Genomic DNA, 18,031 nt, shown 5'->3' with positions numbered 1-18,031 from the left:
GCCAAATGCATGACAGCTTGAGGTCAATTATATTTATTCCGCATGAAAAAACAATGAAGTTCATGGAATAACCGTCCCGGACCAATAACATAGACATTCTGTATTATTATTTGAGAAAATGTTTGTCAATATATAAGAATTGCACCTTTTATTTTACTTGCGTTAGCGTGCAAGTGAAGTGGAAATGAGTCTTCCTATATATTAGCAGATTCGACAGTCAGATCAATGCGTTTCCAAGTAATGGACTGTCTTCATGAATGCTATCTTGAATATAACCATATCATCTTAAAGTCTTAGATCAATATTGTCACAACACTTCTCATTTGACTTGAAAATATCTGTACGTTTAGGCTTTCATTTTTATCTCTGCAGGAAATAAATGAGGAGGGTGTCGATTTAATACAAATGTTATCATAAGGAGAAGATAGTTCTCAAATGAACACACTGTTGAAATACGACATTACCCAGAAGTCTTTGTAAATGTAGATACTGCACCAAACTCGCGCGCTCCTACTGCAGGCACATCCACGCGCGACGCGAGCCTCACCATCGACATCGTCACATCAGTAGCACCAACGAGCGCACCAGCGGCAGAGTTGAAAAGAACAGGTGAGGGGAAAATATTTATATGATTTTGCCGAAAATATATATGTTTTCAATCAGCACTAATAATATTCACCTTTTTTACTATTTATTAATTTACGTTGCTCAAGTTTGGTGAGGCTTTGAGAGTCGTTATGAAGACAGGTTGGATAGCAGTACAGTAGTTAGTGCACTTCACAGCAATCGCCGTTTTGATGTTGATCAACGACAAGGTGTTTGTCTCGTGACAGCCACTGTCCTTCAGCTGATGGTTATTTTATATTACCCGGTGTTTAAAAAATGTATGGTCAACTCGCGTCGACATGTTCATTGCCACACATCATACAGTTAGCGAATGCTGCCGTAAGACAGTCTTGTGTGATGGTAAAGCTGAGTCAGGCGAAGACATCTGTCATGAATGTTTGCGGAATGGGTGGAGGTGGATGCATGTGCACTGTTAACATTGTGGACTCTGGTGCCTCTTCTCATTTGTGTGTCTGTTTGAAGTTCAACAGGATGTTGTTTTCTGTGTCTGCTGCTGCCTCCACCAGTACCACCAGTACTCTTGGTTACGTAGAAAAACACCCTCCTGCTTACTTCAATAAGCTAGCTCTTCCAAGCGTACTTAGTGACTATGCAGCAACAATGAGTGACAAATAAATAATTGAGTACACATAGTGCTCACCAATTAGCAACTCTTCCAGCAATATATATATATATATATATATATTTAAATAGATCACATCACACTTTCACAGTGAGTGAGTAAATTTATGAAGCCCAGAGTTTGATTATCCTGTAGTAAACAATTATGGTGTCCATGTAGGCTATAGCCTAATGCCCAAATTCTTATAAATTGCTTAAGAAATCATCATCATCCAATCAATTATGTCATATACATGGGAGTAATTAGACCTACATTTTTTATGTTGCGATTTTAAGTTAACACAGTTTACAAATGTGTAATTACAGTGCTCAACAACTTCGATTGTCGACTCGACTGATGCTTTAGAAAACCCTACACATGGTTACCGTACGGCTGCCATTTGTTCCTAATTAGGGCTACAGTATACGTGTAGCAGCCAGTAGCTAAGGCTCTGTTGTGTTTAGACTAGTTATCTGTGAAAGTTTGCTGTTTATTTATTTACTAAATCAGTAAGTGGTTCATTATGGTAGACGTCGTTATAACTGAGCTACTGTGTGCTGCACTGGCTCTACAACAGTCGGCTGCAGCCCTATTACATTTATCTGCTTATAAACTACACAGTCAAAGCATTCAGGCTCAGTCAAATGACTGTCTCAAAACGATGCTTAGGCCTACATTCATAAACGGCTGCAATTTTGGTATTGGTTTACTGTGTGTGTCATAATGTAGCTCCATTCTCATGTATTTTATTTGAATCATCTTGTGTTTCTATTTTGCATCGTTGGGAAGGGCTTGTAAGCAAGCATTTCACGGTAGGTCTACACCAGTTGTATTCGGAGCATGTGACAAATACAATTGAATTTGATTTGATTCATGAGAAAAGTAATGAGAAAGATAGATTCATGGGAAAGTTAGCCTAGCCTAACAACTAGACCGCTATTTGATTTGATTACATTAAATGTTTTTAAGAGGTAAACAAGCAAGCAGTGGGCCATCATGTCATTTGTCATTCACACACATACGTTTATACTGGAAGGGGATAGGCCTATATAATGGAAAACAAATTACATCTTTCAGTTCTACACTCCCCTAATTCTTCCTTTGATGGTACAAAAGCAATATAAGGGAGAAAATAACTATGAGTAAATCGTTCCTCCTCTTAAAGTTATGCAAGAGCTATTTGTATGTAATTACACCCCTTGTTTTTCATGGCCAACCTTCCAAGAAATAGAAATAGCTAGAAGAGATCTGTCTTTGGCTGATGGCTGGGCTGCGTTCAGAACACACTGACATCTAACTCAGCAGAGAGGCTGTATGTCCTATGTCAACAGAAGGACCAGGCAGATCCCAGGTAGAACCCTTTCCATGGAACCCAAAAGAGATCTACCTGGAACCAAAAAGGGTTCTCCTATGGGAACATCCGCAGAAGCGTTTTGGAACCCTTTTTTCTAAGGCCTTACATGGAACCACACACAACAGTGCAGTAGCCTAAGTACACTAACGAGAGCAGTAGCCTAGTTGTCGTTTAATTTTGCATTCTGGTTTTATTTAGCATATGGTTGTATCTTGCATTTCATTCTCAGGAGAAAAAAGGGCCCCATGTTATACAGACAAGTGCTTATAAGTCCTCTTAGTGTTTTACTCCATCTCTCTCTGGGCTTCAATGATTATTGGCATTGAATTTGATGGAGGCGAGGGAGAATGCAGCTCACCTGGTCTCCCAGTCTACTTCTGTACTCTGTGTGCTGCTAGGAGAGCCCTAGTTTGTGTGTCCTCACAGGGTGTCCTGTGAGGAGCGAGAGAGAGCAGTGAATCTGTTTCCCAGTCACATCACCATACTGGTCCCCAGTGGCTGTGCTGCGCCTGCGCTCCACTGCTGAGCTCGTTACCAACGATTCGCTCACTGGGGGACTGAAGCCGCTATAAATAGCCTCAAGTAGGTCTCTGGTGAGCAGGGCGGGGTGGAGTGGGGGGGGTTTATTGACTGGAGTGTCCTGGCTGTCCACCTGCGTCCTCATTCCTCTGTTACGGTCCAAAGCTAAGGGTGACTTTTCCAGGGTGTGTGTGTGTGTCACAGAACACCATGTGGCCTCATTTGAAATGGGATGTCAAGGTCTCTGCTGTACAGGCTAGCTGCTGTTCCACAAAGTCAAAATGCATGATTCAAGAACACGCTCTAGTATCGCTGACCTCGATTTACCTAGCCTACTTTTTGGTATGTGACTGAAGACTATATTTTTTTTTCACAGCTTTATCAGTGTGTGTGCATGTGTAATGTGTAGGCTACACGTATGTGTGTGAATTATATAAAGTAGGGAGATGGATGAGGGGGAGATCCATTGGTGTCACCTTCCCCATTTGCAGCAGGCAAGCATCAATGCAGGCAGTCAGGCAGGGCGAGGGGCAAACACTGCAGTGCTATAATCCCCATACATGGGGATGCACTCACTGCATAGAGCTCTCAGTACACACGGACAGAATACATTCATACTGCATACACGATGCAGCACTGAAAATTCAGGCCGTACACAGCAGACTCTGTCAGAGACTGCAGCTCATGATTTCTTCGATTAAGTGCATACTTACACTGCTGATTGAAGAATGGCAAAGTGCAGGGAGACCTAGTGCCCAATAATTTATACACTAGATGACTAATATGGGGGCGCTGTGTTGGCGCCACTGTGCCTCCATCTTGGCAGTCCCTCAGCATTGTAAATTATATTCTACATTCGTTTTTGCCGCATTTATTCTATTACAGAGACCTTAATGTAGGTTGTCCAATCAAAAACGCATCTTTTGATCAATGGGTAAAATAATGAATAATAATTAGTCCTCTAAGAAAACCAATGGTCCAAACCGCATGTCTCTGTCATAATCCGTTCAAAAGTTATTTACATTTTTTACCTATTAGGATGGCCAAAATTAGGGTGACTAAATCAATGGAGGCCAGAGGAAAAAAGTGTACAAAATCAGGAAAATAGCAATGGCTGGATGTTGGGTGAGAATGAAGGCTAACTGACAGGCTTTCCGTTGAACTCATCATCTTTGTTCTTGAATCCGGAGGACATAAAACAGTATAGAGGTAAGATGTATATCGATTTTAAGACATTTAATTTTTTCAAGATAATATATTTTCATATTTTAGTATACACTTTTAATATTAATGTGAAATTCCTGTTCTTTTCAGAAGATTTCTCACTAAAACAAGCGTATTTGTGAAATGTCAACAGAGCACTGAGTGTACCGCAAGCTTTTTATTTTCAAATTTGGCTTTTTGCAACCCTTGGAAACAACTTTGCATATGACCACCACAACATGTAAAATCCTCAAAAGTCACAGTGAGAAAGCAGAACCGCTCTGTCAATAGAGCTCGGTGTTTATTATTGGATGTATCAGCTTACGAAATTGGACTTTTTGGATATAATGTTAATGATATGTTAAAGACCCAACTGAACGATTCAGAAAATGAAAAATCATATTTGTCTTGGTAAAATGGATTTTATAACATAAGGAAGTGAAATTTCATCACCAAAGCATGTTTTTATCCACTCTGGGCAGAGTGGGTGGACACCCTACTTAATGGATACCTTAAAATGATATTGTGTGAGCAATCATGCAAATATTTTTATTTATAAAAGCATTTCCCATAATTTATAGACATGACTAATGTAACTGTTCCCACTACAACAACAAAATACTTAAATACATGTTATTTTGTCCTTGAAACATTTTAATTGAAATACTGTAGAATTCCATTAATTCGTATGGAGGACTGCTCATACTGGGAAGAGCCAATATGGCCGACCGGTGGCGTCGAAGCCTCTCAATGGCCAATACATAGCATTAGTAATCCAGGGTTTATATACGGTGCATTCGGGTAGTATTCCGACAACTTCCCTTTTTCCACATTTTGTTACGTTACAGCATTATTCTAAAATGGATTAAATAAAACATTTTCCTCATCAATCTACACACAATACCCCATAATGCCAAAGCGAAAACAGGTTTTTAGAAATTTTGGCAAATGTATTAAAAATAAAAAACAGAAATAACGTATTTACATCAGTTTTCAGACCCTTTGCTATGAGACTCGAAATTGAGCTCAGGTGCATCCGGTTTCCATTCATCATCCTTGAGACGTTTCTCAACTTAAATTCAATTGATTGGACATGATTTGGAGAGGCACACACCTGTATATATAAGGTCCCACAGTTGACCGTGCATGTCAAAGCATAAACCAAGCCATGAGGTCGAAGGAATTGTCCGTAGAGCTCCGAGACAGGATTGTGTCGAGGCAAAGATCTGGGGAAGGGTACCAAAAATGTTATGCAGCATTGAAGGTCCTCAAGAACACAGTGGCCTCCATCATTCTTAATTGGAAGAAGTTTAGAACCACCAAGACTCATCCTAGAGATTGCCGCCAGGCCAAACTGAGCAATCGTGGGAGAAGGGCCTTGGTCAGGGAGGTGACCAAGAACCCGAGTTCCTCTGTGGAGATGGGAGAACCTTCCAGAAGGCCAACCATCTCTGCAGCACTCCACCAATCAGGCCTTTATGGTAGAGTGGCCAGACGGAAGCCACTCCTCAGTAAAAGGCACATGACAGCACACTTGGAAAAGGCACCTAAAGGACTCTCAGACCATGAGGGACAAGATTCTCTGGTCTGATGAAACCAAGATTGAACTCTTTGGCCTGAATGCCAAGCGTCACATCTGGAGGAAACCTAGCACCATCCCTACGATGAAGCATGGTGGTGGCATCATCATGCTGTGGGGATGTTTTTCAGCGGCAGGGACTGGGAGACTAGTCAGGATCGAGGGAAAGATGAACGGAGCAAAGTACTGAGAGGTCCTTGATGAAAACCTGCTCCAGAGGACCTCCGACTTGGGCGAAGGTTCACCTTCCAACAGGACAACGACCCTAAGCACATAGCCAAAACAATAGAGGAGTGGCTTCGGGACAAGTCTCTGAATGTCCTTGAGTGGCCCAGCCAGAGCCCGGACTTGAACCTGATTGAACATCTCTGGAGAGACCTGAAAATAGCTGTGCAGCGACGCGCTCCTTCCAACCTGAGAGCTTGAGAGGATCTGCAGAGAAGAATGAGAGAAACTCCACAAAGACAGGTTTGCCCAGCGTAAAACCCAAGAAGACTCGAGGTTGTATTTGCTGCCAAAGGTTCTTCAACAAAGTACTTAGTAAAGGGTCTGAATACTTATGTAAATGTGATATTTCAGTTTTAGTTTTTTATACATTTGCAAAAATGTCTAAACCTGTTTTTGCTCATTATAGGGTATTATGTGTAGATTAACAAAATGTGGACAAAGTCAAGCGGTCTTGTCACACCAGACTTCTCTTTGGCTCCCCTTCCTATCCACCTCAGGCGTTCGGCATCGCCGGCCTTCTAGCTGCTGCCAAACCTACTGCTGGCAAACGCCCTTCGCTCATCAAACCTGGACTTGTCTCGTCATCATTACACACACCTGGTTCCAATCCCCACTCTATCACTGTATATATACTCCTTCTGCCATTCATCTTTGTCGGTCATTGCAAATGTTACTTGTTTTCCTGAGAGGAATCTCCTACTATTTCCTGAGTACTTTATATATTGCACTTTGTTTTCGCCCTGTGCCTTTTTGTTTATGAAGATACATTTTGAGCTCAACAGCATTTGGGTTTCGTCCCGCTTTGATCTATGGTGCTGAAATAAACTCAGCAGTTCTAAACCTGCGAATGCCTCCTGCCTACTCCTACAGGTCTGAGAACTTTCCGAATGCACTGTACATCATTGGGTATTCCCCACCATGCGTTTTGGGATGTGATGTGAGGGAGGCTCCTGGACCGAGCCCAGTCCTGCAAAAACAGCACAAACAGGTCTGGGATCAGACTAAATATCAGCCGCCCTAGCTATTTAACAGACCAGGATGCTTAGAGACTTACACAGCGACACAAATGTAACTTACTTTATGTATTCTGTTATAATAGCTAAATGATGTGGCAGTTTTGTTTTCATTGGCAGATTCTGTTTTGTTTGTTTTGACTCTTGTTTCAACTGATTGCCATTTATCCACAATTAACCACTAAAGTCCTATTAGGCCTACACCACTCTGCCTGTACTGAATAGAATCCCTAGGATCTTAATTAGTGCCACTTTCACCTTTCATGAGGAGCTTAAAACCTCTTACATCTAGATGTTCCGCTAGCGGAACAGCGCTCCAATATCCAATGATAGGGCGTGGCGCGAATTACAAACACATCAGAAATCCAAAAACTTCAATTTTTCAAACATATGACTATTTTACACCATTTTAAAGACAAGACTCTCCTTTATCTAACCACATTGTCCGATTTCAAAAAGGCTTTACAACGAAAGCAAAACATTAGATTATGTCAGGAGAGTACCCAGCCAGAAATAATCACACACCCATTTTTCAAGCTAGCATATAATGTCACAAAAAACAAAACCACAGCTAAATGCAGCACTAACCTTTGATGATCTTCATCAGATGACACTCCTAGGACATTATGTTATACAATACATGCATGTTTTGTTCAATCAAGTTCATATTTATATAAAAAAACAGCTTTTTACATTAGCATGTGACGTTCAGAACTAGCATACCCACCGAAACTTCCGGTGAATTTACTAAATTACTCACGATAAACGTTCACAAAAAACATAACAATTATTTTAAGAATTATAGATACAGAACTCCTTTATCCAATCGCGGTGTCCGATTTTAAAATAGCTTTTCAGCAAAAGCACATTTTGCAATATTCTGAGTAGATAGCTCGCCATCACGGGCTAGCTATTTTGACACCCACCAAGTTTGGCACTCACCAAACTCAGATTTACTATAAGAAAAATTGGATTACCTTTGCTGTTCTTCGTCAGAATGCACTCCCAGGACTTCTAGTTTACACCCAATGTTGTTTTGGTTCCAAATAATCCATAGTTATATCCAAATAGCGGCGTTTTGTTCTTGCGTTCAAGACACTATCCGAAGGGTGACGCGCCGGCGCGTATCGTGACAAAACATTTCTAAATATTCCATTACCGTACTTCGAGGGCATGTCAAACGCTGTTTAAAATCAATTTTTATGTGATTTTTCTCGTAAAATAGCGATAATATTCCGACCGGGCGACGTCGTTTTCGTTCAAAGACTGAAAATGTAAAATGGACTCTTCACGTGCACCGCGCACCCGTTTCATTGTTCTCAGATCGACCACTATCCAAATGTGCTACTGTTTTTCAGCCAGGGACTGCAGAGTTGTCCTTCAACGTTCTGGCGCCTTCTGAGAGCCTATGGGAGCCTTAGAAAGTGTCACGTTACAGCAGAGATCCTCTATTTTCGATAGAGATGACACAGAATGCCAAGAAATGGTCAGAGAGGGCACTTCCTGTATGCAATCTTCTCAGGTTTTGGCCTGCCATATGAGTTCTGTTATACTCACAGATACCATTCAAACAGTTTTAGAAACTTTAGGATGTTTTCTATCCAAATCAAACAATTATATGCATATTCTAGTTTCTGGGCAGGAGTAATAACCATATTAAATCGGGTACGTTTTTTATCCGGCCGTGAAAATACTGCCCCCTATCCTAAACAGGTTAATGAAATTGCTATTGTCATCCCTTCTCCCCTCACACAAGACACACACACATGAGGCAGTGCTATTTGAAAGCAACAATCTCTGAGGCAGTGCTATTTGAAAGCAACAATCTCTTATCTGTGCCCACGAGGTTAGGCCTGGTCTGCATACCGTTGATCTGGCACATCCTTTGCTGCACTGGAGGCCCGGGAGCCTCTAATTGCAAAGATAAGGGCAGCTGGGCAGAGGGGAGTTGGGACAGGCGCTGGTTTAGCAGTCAGACTGGCGGGAAACAGTTGCACCTCTCATGTTAGATTAGAGTCTCGCTGAGAGGTCCTTGTGCGGTATCTTACTGCAGGAAACAAACAAAGGTAAGGGTTAAGGGCAGTCTCCATTTGTTATCTAATTAGTGTTTGCCATGCTGTCCCACATTAGTTAATGTGTAGTTACTGATAGTCATTTGGATTGACAGTGTTCATGTGAAAATAACAAACATATTTCTTAACTGAATAATTCTACCTCTTTTGGTGAACATACCCAGCGAACAATGCCATTTTAGTCTATGTACACAGCATTGCAAACAGTCAGAGGAAATTTATTTTTCTATTCAGTAAGACAATATCCAACAATCTCTTTGAGAGGATGGATACATTGACAAAGTGAGAAGGTGCAGGTCTGACTCTCCTCTCCAGGGTCCTCATTTATCAACCATGCATACACTTCTTACCAAAATCTGGCATATGTGGAGATTCAAGGATTTGCGTGTACAACAAATTACTAGGATTGATCAATCTGTCACACACATATACAGATGAGGTCGGAAGTTTACATACACCTTAGCCAAATACATTTAAACTCCTGACGTTTAATCCTAGTAAATATTCCCAGTCTTAGGGCTGTTAGGATCACCATTTTATTTTAAGAATGTGAAATGTCAGAATAATAGTAGGGAGATGTCACGGTTGTCGTAGGGTAAAGTGGACCAAGATGCAGCGAGGAAATGTGCACTCATCTTCTTTTTATTTAAATGGACAAAGAAGGTGAACCAAAATAAATACGTACACAAAAAAGCACAACGACTAATAACAGGCCGGTAAGGCAACAAAGCTATACCCAGCACAATAACAAATAACCCATATTACTGGTCAGGACGTGACAGGAGAATGATTTATTTCAGCTTTAATTTCTTTCATCACATTCCCAGTGGGTCAGAAGTTTACATACACTCAATTAGTATTTGGTAGCATTGCCTTTAAATTGTTTAACTTGGGTCAAACGTTTCAGGTAGCCTTCCACAGGCTTCCCACAATAAGTTGGGTGGATTTTGGCCCATTCCTCCTGACAGAGCTGATGTAACTGGGTCAGGTTTGTAGGCCTCCGTGCTCGCACACGGTTTTTCAGTTCTTCCCACAGATTTTCTATAGGATTGAGGTCAGGATTTTGTGATGGCCACTCCAATACCTTGACTTTGTTGTCCTTAAGGCATTTTGCCACAACTTTGGAAGTATGCTTGGGGTCATTGTCCATTTGTGAGACCCATTTGCGACCAAGCTTTAACTTCCTGACTGATGTCTTGAGATGCTGCTTCAATATATCCACATAATTTTCCTTCCTCATGATGCCATCTATTTTGTGAAGTGCACCAATCCCTCCTGCAGCAAGCACCCCCACAACATGATGCTGCCACCCCCGTGCTTCACGCTTAGGGAGGCTTGCAAGCCCGAAGAACACCATCCCCAAACATAACGATGGTCATTATTTCTCAAAAAAGTATGATCTTTGTTCTCATGTGCAGTTGCAAACCGTAGTCTGGCTTTTTTTATGGCAGTTTTGGATCAGTGGCTTCTTCCTTGCTGAGCGGCCTTTCAGGTTATGTCGATATAGGACTCGTTTTACTGTGGATATAGATACTTTTGTACCTGTTTCCTCCAGCATCTTGACAAGACCCTTTGCTGTTCTGGGATTGATTTGCAAAGTACGTTCATCTCTAGGAGACCGAACGCGTCTCCTTTCTGAGTGGTATGACAGCTGCGTGGTTCCATGGTGTTTATACTTCCGAACTATTGTTTGTACAGATGAACGTGGTACCTTCAGGCATTTAGAAATTGCTCCCAAGGATGAACCAGACTTGTGGACGTCTACAATTTTTTTCTGAGGTCTTGGCTGATTTCTTTTCATTTCCCATGATGTCAAGCTAAGAGGCACTGAGTTTGAAGGTAGGCCTTGACATACATCCACAGGTACACCTCCAATTGACTCAATTGATGTCAATTAGCCTATCAGAAGCTTCTAAAGCCATGACATCATTTTTCTGGAATTTTCCAAGCTGTTTAAAGGCACAGTCAACGTAGTGTATGTAAACTTCTGACCCACTGGAATTGTGATACAGTGAATTATAAGTGAAATAATCTGTCTGTAAACAATTGTTGGAATTACTTGTCATGCACAAAGTCCTAACTGACTTGCCAAAACTATAGTTTGGTAACAAGAAATTTGTGGTGGTTGAAAATTTGCACAAATTTCTATTGAGGTGTTTTAAAATGTTTTGCGGTGACAAAAAAAATGCATTCTGCCTGAGTGCCAAACAATCAGGGCTTGACATGAACTTTTTAAGCCACTTGTAGGACAGATTTTGTTACTTGTCCGTAATGTTTTACTTATTTATGTCAGATAATGCTCTGCACAACTGTAAAGTTTGTTCAAATTCCTCATTTGATTTTTATATCTTGCTATTGTTACTTTTATCTCTTTCATTATTACCTTAGGCTTCCCATGTTTTGGGGTTATTCAAAAACAACTTAAATCTTTCAGAGTTAGCGTAGCACTACGTAATATTCATTCATATTCATTTGTTTGATCATGAAATAGCGCGGCAGGAGAAATCTAGCATGCATTCAACTGAGAGTGGCTTAATAGGTCTATTCATATCAAATTAAGACAAAAATAGAACATTTGGGCTTCTATAAAATAAGACGCCGGAGTGTCCGCTATAAAAATAGACTTTGGCTATTGGCCCAGATTATCTGACATTCGAGAGAGAGAAAAAAAACGTATTTTCTGACTAGATATTTTGTGCTGCTTTGGTGAGACTCTTAGCTCTGTCTATATTGTTCTTTTGCTTTGTGTAAATATAATATATTTATTGAAAAAAGGTTTTAGCAAGTAGGAATATAGGCAGTTTACTCAGAATGTCAACCATGCACTGCCCTGCTGTGCACTGCCTGATCCAATTCTGATCGTAGTAATTGTTTAATATTGTGATTTTTTTACGTGTCCATTCGGACAACTGAAATCTATATTCTGGTTGTCCAACATTTTTTAAAACTTGAACCAGAAAAGCCTTAATGTCGAGCCCTGACAATGGCATTCTGCAAGATTGATTGTCTATTCGAACAATTTCAAAGTAAATGCTACAGCACACACTTCTATGCAAAATACTAATTGTTGTTCAATATTTTGTTTGTTTCTTTGTTGCAGATAAACATGCACCGTACAAAAAGCTAAGGGTGAAAGATTGATTTAATCATTGGTTCACGCATGAATTGTCTGAAAAATGAAATTTGGGCTAAGACTGACTGATTCTACATCTGATTGGCAGTCCTTCAGACATTTGAGATATAGATGTCTAGCTCTGGTTAGAAAAGCAAAACATATTTCTTGAATTCTGTATCAGAGAGTGGTGGTAATCCAGCCAACTTCTGGAAAGCGATCAAATCTTTGAAACAAAACTCCACCTCCTCGTTGCCCCAGCAGGTTTTGACAGCCTCTGGTCCCATACGGAAGACACATTTCAGTTGAATGCATTCAGTTCTACAACTGACTAGGTATCCCCCTTTCCCTTTCCCTATTAGACAACATTTTAATAACCATTTTGCTTCAGCTGGCCACCTGTTTGAAATGATAGTCTCTGAAAATTCATCTCATTCCACTAGGGGAGTCCTTAAGTCACTTCAGATGTGTCCATGTAAACAGGATTATTAGGGAAATTGTTCTTCTTGTAAAGCATGTAAACTCTTAAACTATTATTTAATCTGACTATCAACAATAATCGTATTATTGTGTGCATGTAACCGTGCTCAGTGATGTAAAAAAATCCATAGGGGGTGATTCACTTGATTCCTTATTACTGCAGCCCTCTGCCCAACTAATTGCAGAACCATTCACCTATATTTTTTACTTGACAATTGTTTCTGGTGTTATCCCTAAGATCTGGAATGCAGCACATGTTTTAGATAACTACTGTTCAATTTCCAAATGATCTTGCCTTTCCAAAGTTTTAGAATCCCTCTCAGCTAAGAACTTTTTTAACTTCTCACTATTCTTAATGTGCATCAATTCGGTTTTAGATCTGGACATAGCACCATTTCAGCTTGTTTTAGATGTGTTAAATTGCTTAGATCATAAAAATCATTGTGCTGCCTTATTTATAGACCTTTCCAAGGCCTTCAACACTGTTGACCATCACATTCTCATTCAAAGATTGACTGAAATAGGCCTCTGATTACTGATTACTTTTAGGGGCGACTGCCCCACAATTGCAGTTATCGATGGCAATTTGAATGCACAAAAATACCGTGACGAGATCCTAAGGCCCATTGCGAGGCCCATTTTATTAAGGTATCTGTTACCAACAGATGCATATTATCTGTATTCCCAGTCATTTGAAATCCATAGATTAGGGCCTAATGGATTAATTTCAATCGACTGATTTCCTCATATGAACTCAGTAAAATCAATGAAAATGTTGCATGTTGCATTTATATTTTTGTTCAGTATAAATGTATTAAAAATGAATTAATTTGCCCAAGTTTATCATAAGACATGAACAGAATGCATCAGTGATTCATATTTCCTGCAACTTTCTGAAGAAGTAACAAGATGCTAATGAAAAATCTTCTGGTAGATGGAAAAGCTTTCCCAAAAACCTTCTCAATTAAATGTTAACTATAAAGTAGCCAATGGTAGAATGATATCTGGCAGAATGATATCATGAATATTTGCATAAATCCAGTGGGTATTTGTTTGCAAACTCAACCATCACGTGCTCTACAAAAACACTAAACGCTAAACTACAGCCTCTTGCTAGGTGTGTACTGGAATTAAAGGCTCCCTAAACCCCAAAAATGTAATAAAAAAAAATCCCAGTCCTCAAAAGTGGTCTTCTGATGTGGTTTAAGCATTGATGTGGACTTAGAACATCCAATTTAGTTGTTTTCTATTTTTTTAAAAAAGAAAGAAAAACAGTGGGAAACGGAAACCTGGAAAAAGTAAAACAGAGAACTTAATTTTGGAAAAAACGGAATCAAATGGATTTTATAGGGCCCTACAGATTGCAACAGCCACTATTAAACATTTGGATGCCGTCTACCATTGCGCCATTTGCTTTATTACAGGTGACAGTTGTAATACTCATCACTGCATCCTATATCAAATGGTTGTCTGGTCGTCATTGAAGTCCTGCTCTCGAGCGGCTAGATGTTTTTTACCATTCGGCCATCAGATTTGCCACCAATGCTCCTCACTTATACTCCTCTGTAAACTGGTCATCTCTGTAAACCCGTCGCAAGACCCACTGGTTGATGCTTATTTATAAAACCCTCTTAGGCCTCAGTCCCCCCTATCTGAGATATCTACTTCAGCCCTCATCCTCCACATACAACACCCGTTCTGCCAGTCACATTCTGTTAAAGGTCCCCAAATCACACACATCCCTGGGTCGCTCCTCTTTTCAGTTCGCTGCAGCTAGCGACTGGAATGAGCTGCAACAAACACTCAAACTGGACAGTTTTATCTCAATCTTTTTATTCAAAGACTCAATCACGCACACTTACTGACAGTTGTGGCTGCTTTGTGTGATGTATTGTTGTCTCTACCTTCTTGCCCTTTGTGCTGTTGACTGCCCCTAATAATGTTTGTACCATGTTGTGTTGCTACCATGTTCTTGTCATCTTGTGTTGCTACCATGCTGTGTTGTCATGTGTTGCTGCCTTGTTATGTTGTTGTCTTAGGTCTCTCTTTATGTAGTGTTGTGGTGTCTCTCTTGTCGTGATGTGTGTTTTGTCCTATATTTATATTTTATACATTTTTTATTTTTAATCCCAGCCCCCGTACCCGCAGGAGGCCTTTTGCCTTTTGGTAGGCTGTCATTGTAAATAAGAATTTGTTCTTAACTGACTTGCCTAGTTAAATGAAAATAAATAAAATAAAAGTCCCATAGATCACTTCATTACTCCCTTTTTGTTTACAAAGCTCTACTACACAAACTTCCAATTTACCTAACTTCGTTCAATTTAGGTAAATCCTTCTTTAGTTTTAGTGCCCCCCATTGTTGGAATAACCTGTGTCTAATCTTGATTCCCTGGTGTTGCTAGGGTAGTTTAGGTGTTGAATGAATTCATTGATGATTACAGTTGATTTTAATGATTTTAATGGTTTATTTGTTGAAATTGTAGTAATGGTACCTTGTAATTTTTTTTATTCTTCTTGTTTTATTTGGAATGTTCATTTTCTTGATTTTTTGTACTCAGGACACCATTGTAAATGAGACCCTGGTCACAATTGGGCTCCCCTGAATAAATGAAAGTTTGTATCAATACATTATTGTGTTTCTGCCTTGGTATAGGTTCTGAGATTTAATAGGCTATGATGCCACGCTCCTATCGCATAGCAATACTGTAGCTTACCCATACATATTTTAAATAGGCTATTTACTTTGGAGCATGCTTGGCTATTGAATGAGTGATGGATAAATGGTAGCCTAACATTTGTTGTGTAGCGGGAATAAACCAGTCATATCAGAAAAGAAGAGACATGTCCTGCAATATGATTATGATTTAGGCCTATATAATGAAATTAAAAGTAACATTTTAGGCTACATGCTGCTGGTTCGATCCCAGGTTGTGTCACACAGAGGGCAGGTTGTGTCACATGGAGGGCAGTGCACAATTGCCAAAGGGCAGTGCACAATTGGCTCAGCACTGTCCAGGTTAGGGGAGGGTTTGGCCAGCGGGGCTTTCCTTGGCTCATCGCCCTTTAATGACTCCTTGTGCCGGGCTAGGCACCTGCAAGCTGACTTCGGTCATCATTCGAATGTTGTTTCCTTCGACTCATTGGTATGGCTGACTTCCGGGTTAAACGAGCAGTGTGTTAAGAAGCAGTGCAGCTTGGCGGGTCATGTTTCAGAGAACGCATGTCCTGGCATGTTGGGTTGTTGCAGCGATTAGACAATGTCATAACTACCAATTGAATATCACGAAATTGGGGAGAAAATGGGGTAAAGTATATATATATATATATATATATATATATAAAAATATATATTAGCAAATTTGATAAATACAACCTTTGTGGGAAAACTGCCGCACGCAAGATTTAGAGTATTTTTTGGTGCGCACGCATCTTTGATAAATAAGGCCCCAGACAATTTTCTGCAGGTCTGTTTTTAGATGCTGGTATGTGCAGGAAACGGACTGCATACTTGGACAGGTCTGTAGTCAGCCTCACTAACTGTGTGGAATGCCACTAAAAATCAGTCATCTGGGCCAAGCCATTCAGTTAGAAACATATGCATTGCTAGGGTCTTTGCACATGGCTATCAAATCTAGCTATTTTGTATCCAATGTCCAGTACATACTAAATTAGCCAATTGTTTTTATTCATTCATAGTAAATTTGATGCTTAAAATTAGCTTTTGCGTCAGCAGTGAAAACATGATCTGATATGATATTGGTCTAGTCGTATTTAGGCAGCCATTCAAGGTAAACAGGGGTAGCTGGATCTCTGTGACGTCTGTGTGTGGAATTCAGTGGCATCATGTGATGTTTGTTCTCAACAGCTGCGAGGCGGTCAGGCTATTATAGTCTGATGTGGCTGGTATTTAATGAACATCAAATGGCTCTCATGTAAAAATGCCAAAGCTCTGTGTAGCTAACATAGGCCTAGGTGACACCTTTCAAGGCATCAGACGGTATTTGTGGAGATGTGGACAATAGCACTACTGGTATGTCACTGTGCTATTGCAGTAACAGGTATCCTAGCTTCTGGTAGACCTACAGTATGCCACTGTAGTATTAGGCCTACACAGTAACAAGTCGCTTCCAGCAGTTCCAGAGCTGTGTTTAAGCTGTGTCTAAGTTCTATGGATGGGTTTCTATATGGAATCGACCACCCACTCTTTGGAGCAAGGCCGGCAGCTGAGGTTGAGGTTGCTGAGATGTGGCTTTGACCTGCTGTGTTTACTGTGAGAGAGCTTTGACACTGGCAGTACAGGAAGTTTGGCCCTTGGGGAGCCTAGCTCTGACTCCGAGAAAAATATGATAAAACATTAAATATACATGAAAGCCTAGCCCAGCTTCTGGATGGTGGTGAAGTGTGTGTGTGTGTGTGTGTGTGTGTGTGTGTGTGTGTGTGTGTGTGTGTGTGTGTGTGTGTGTGTGTGTGTGTGTGTGTGTGTGTGTGCGTGTGTGTGTGTGTGTGTGTGTGTGTGTACAATAGATAGCCTTATAATACATACATATTGTCAAGTTTTGCTTTCTCAGGTGTCAGAAGAACTACATTAGATATTCGCTCCACAGTGATGTACTGTAAAGGCTATCTCCCATCGATTGAGACAGAGCCACATCTGACTCAGGAAGTTGCTGTAAACTCAGCATTTTCTCTCCCGTCTCTGCTTTACTCTCATCAGGTCACAACACATAACCTCCTGTTGAACGCGGAACGAGTGGGAGCTTGGTTTGTTGTATTGGAAAGTTTGTTGTTTTGAAAGTCTATTGAAAAAGTTTGGTTACTAGCTCGCTACCTTTTGAGTTGGGATGCCGCAACGTGGTTGGCGTCAGTTGCTGGGACCGCTACTATCTGTCCAGTGATCCTGCCAATAAGGCCAGGTCTGAGGAACTGCTTGGCGTAGCAGCTAGTCTAGCTGCTAGCTAGCAGGCTATCAAGCTAGTGGGGTTTTCTTGAGGGCTTGAACACAGCCTACACAGCCGGTTAACCATTGTGGCTGGGTTCGCAGATTGTCCCGGCCTTGTGGCTGTCTAGATCCCTGCAGGTTTATTTAAAAAACAAAAAAAAACATGTATTGAATATTTAAAACATACAATATACTTGCAGTGAAGCCGCTCAACAACTACATCACATTAGTCATCTAACAGCCTCCCATCCAGAGCAACACACAGAAGCAACCAGGGTCAACGCCCTGCTCAAGGGCACGTCGA

At 40.7% G+C, this 18,031-nt stretch overlaps 1 protein-coding gene across 3 annotated transcripts in view; it reads left to right on the top strand.

Annotated features, from left to right (window-relative positions):
- The first annotated feature begins 506 nt into the window (after positions 1–506).
- LOC115148857 (cytospin-B) overlaps positions 507–18,031 on the top strand; it is a 170,042-nt gene continuing 152,517 nt past the window's right edge. For all 3 annotated transcript variants that reach the window (XM_029691144.1, XM_029691142.1, XM_029691147.1), the window contains exon 1: positions 507–609. The gene's annotated coding sequence lies outside the window, so the exon portion shown is untranslated. The remainder of the gene's footprint in view (positions 610–18,031) is intronic.

This window comes from Salmo trutta, chromosome 15 (assembly GCF_901001165.1).
Source record: "Salmo trutta chromosome 15, fSalTru1.1, whole genome shotgun sequence".
NCBI lineage: Eukaryota > Metazoa > Chordata > Actinopteri > Salmoniformes > Salmonidae > Salmo > Salmo trutta.
Note: the sequence above shows the minus strand (reverse complement) of the source record. Positions and strands in the feature narration are given on the sequence as shown.